This window comes from Triturus cristatus, chromosome 1_1, assembly GCF_964204655.1.
Source record: "Triturus cristatus chromosome 1_1, aTriCri1.1, whole genome shotgun sequence".
NCBI lineage: Eukaryota > Metazoa > Chordata > Amphibia > Caudata > Salamandridae > Triturus > Triturus cristatus.
Genome location: NC_140579.1, coordinates 217,880,778 through 217,884,374, shown reverse-complemented (window position 1 = coordinate 217,884,374; position 3,597 = coordinate 217,880,778).

Here is a 3,597-nt window from a genome sequence, read left to right as displayed (position 1 = left end):
GACTGGGATGGTACCTGTTACATTGCATTCCTTTTGCCACCTGTTTTCCTAGCCCCTCCTGATTATCATAGAAATACCAATCTAGTACACCATAGACCCCAGAGAGATATCCCGATTGTTGACTACACTGAAACCGCATGGGAACAATATACAGACTTCAATAAAGGTCTCTTTCCTTACATAGGTGTTGTCTCAAACAGTAAACTGATACGTAGATTAACCAGAACCCTTGAAGCAGTAGTGAATGAAACTACCTCTGCCCTAGGCAACTTAACAGAGGAGCAGTCTGCGATGCGGATTGTTGTTCTCCAAAATCGTCTTGTCCTTGACGTCATCCTAGCAGATAGGGGCGGAGCTTGTAGGGTCATCGGATCAAGTTGCTGTGTTTTCATCCCAGAAAATGCGCCATCCGTATATAAAGCCATAACTCGTCTTCACAAGATTGCAAACCAGATACATCAGAATGCAGGCACCTGGACATGGTCCGGTTGGTTCTGGAGTGTATTGTCAGCCTGGGGATGGAAAGTCCTATCCTTCCTAGGTATTGGCCTTCTCATAGTATTCAGTTGTTGCCTGTGTCTACAATGTGGACCAGCGATTTGCGGCCTGTGTGCCACATCGTGTATTCCACGTTCAAGTTTTCGTTCAAGATCCCGGAAGAAGAAAGAAGAGCAAATGATATTACATGAACAGATTGATGGATTCCTGAAGATCGATATTTCATGAGGGTCCGTAGGGGACAAGGAGGGAATGAGGAAATATGAATTTTTATGGTCAATTGTGTCCCCTATCTAGACCCCAACGGCTCCATGTACATGCTACAAGTACATGTATGTTCCCTCCACTTCAAGCTATGAAGACGCAAATACAATTGTGTCCAACGTTAATATGTACTCTTTCATATCTGCCATGAATGGGCCAGATATTCCGTTCCTAAGTATGCCTTGCCACCGTCTTTATATGGTATACTTTTCACGTTTTCCAGCTCTGGCAAGGTAGGCCCTGAATTCTGCCATCGAGCCTTTTCCTGCTTCTGCCTCTGAATGCTCCAGCCTGGACCTGCATCTGTATCCATGAACTTTGTCTTACTTCCTGCGCGGCTAACGGTGCCTAAGCCAGGCCTGTTGCCTGCCAAAACTGTATTCAGCCTTCAAGTTATCTGTTCCGCTCCTCAAGAAATGCATTCCTGTCTAAGTAGCTTAGGTAAACATCCCTCTAGCTGCAGAGCAAAGGGCCCGGCCTTACTGTCTCTGTGCAAGTAATTCATGACTCTCGTTACCATGGTAGGCCCATGCCCCCCTCGCATCTCATGTACACACTTAGACGCTTGTACACGCACTAGCAGTCAGTATAGAATAGGATCTGTCCGAGAAGACCTTTCCTTCCAGATAATATAGTTCCTTAAACACAAGATATTAGATATGATTTAGGACTAGGTTGTCCTGACACCCCAGACTTCTGTCTCCTCATGTAGGGCTAAATGTCAAGTTCCCTTCACCCTCTAGTTACACGTCAATCACACGTCATGCGGCTGCGCGCGCATCTCTGCCATGTATTTTCGCTGACTTTGCAGGATTCTCTTATGGATCCACCCACTTGTGTCATCATCATAATGACGTTTTTTAGTATACGCCTCTATGCACGCCTATTGTAACGCCTTTTCATTACGTATGTATTCTTATCAGCTGTTACGCCTCCTGCATCTGTCTTTACTGTAATGCACTTCAATATAAATATGACAACTTGTCAATAATGTATTGCTGATCCCTTCCTGAACCTTCGTGGTGACGGAACTCGATTGCCTGGTTCGAACCATCATCATTCCTTTGTAAGGAATAAATACCCTATTATACCCTCGAATACCACGGATTCTGCCTCTTATTTTTACTGAGTTATTCGTATTGTATTTTACCGCATAAATTAAGTCTAGGTAATTAAAATTTACCACATAATTGGCGCCCGAATAGGGACACCTCTCACACCCCACGCGCCGGAGGTGCGTTGCAGACCCGGTCTCCTGCCACAGCCGGACGGACAATTACGCGTACCCGCAGGATTTCCTGTATCTCCCTCAGGCCAACGGGGGCGACTGAGGCTGCGATCAACACCCAGACGAGGCGGTGAGGAGTGCGGAGAATCCCGACCAGAGCCTAGCTGAGAGAGCAAGATCCGAGGTATACAGAGGCCCACCAGATTCCGAAGTTCCGAAGTATCCAAGTCACGAGTCGAGTCCAGTCCAGTTTGGTCTAGTCCAGTCCAGACTTCCGAGGCCTTCCGTTCCGTGCTTCCCGGTGAGTACCGTTGCTGAGGACGCATCTAGACGTGCACATTAGTTTGTGCCGGTCAAGACGGGTCTGGGTACACAGACCTGGTCTGCACTGTTTTAGCAGTGTATCTGTACTGTTTAGCAGTACATACAGTATATTTAGTATTATGCAGTTAACTAGTTTTATTCTAATTGTTATTGTTCGTTCTAAAAAGTTTTGATATGTTTTAATGTCGTGGTATGAGTGATTGTTCGATCTTCATTATTGTGTTTATTGTATAAATTGTGTTCAGGTCCGAGTAAAAGTAAGAATTAAGTAACAAGGTTCAAGATGCCGTTATTTTCAAAATTAAGACAGATAAAAACTAGAAAAGGGATACTCGAGGAAGCTGTTCCTATCCCACCTAGGGACACTCCAGGGTACTTTATGTACCATAAACATGGCCTAGATGCCGTATTATATCTTGATCTATGGGTGGACTACACCAAGGATTTGACAGAGAGTCAGAGATGGCCCGCTGCTGGAACATGGGATGCAGATTGCATCATGAGAATAGAAGAAGCGTTATGGAAAAAGAAAGCCAGACAGTCACAGAAGGATGCCATTGAATTATGGCGTAAAGAATCGCATAGGCGCGCAGAGAAAGCGCTCAGAAAGGAAGAGAAAAGTAGGGAAGATTCAGAAAAAGCCCGAGAAAACACATTAATTGACGAAGGTACCCGAGTAAAATCAGAACAAGTAGACAGACAACGAAACACTCTTATGAATGGTATGTATCCTCTTCTGGCCGAGGGTTTGCCTAAGGCCACTTTGGAGGTACCAGAAGATCTGCCACCTCCGTTACTCCCGATTAAAGTACATCCCAAGACCGCAAAAGACATTTTCCTTTCTTCCTATTTAGACGATGCAGCCCCCGAATATGCTAATGGTGTGCTGCCACGCACACCACCCGTTAACGACACTCAACCCCAAAACCAGCTGCACTCACCTCTGCAGCAACAAACTCCTACTCAAGTCCTAACCATTCCATCTGTTTCCACAGTCCTTCCTGCACCCACACTCTCTACCCTGCACCCAACAAATCCTTTTGGACTTGGCACCGCAGGGGGTGCGACAGGAGGTTTTTCCACGCCACCGCCAAACACTAGATTGACTTATAGAGATTTAGCATATCGACGCACACCCCAAAGAATATCAGACAGTATATTAAACGAGCCTCTTTCCGATTGTAGATATGATCCAGTGCCAGGAAAACACGACAGAATGTTGCTGTCTTCAGTACGTTTGCGACGAGCTGCAAACTATTTAATTACGTTACCAGGAATGGTTG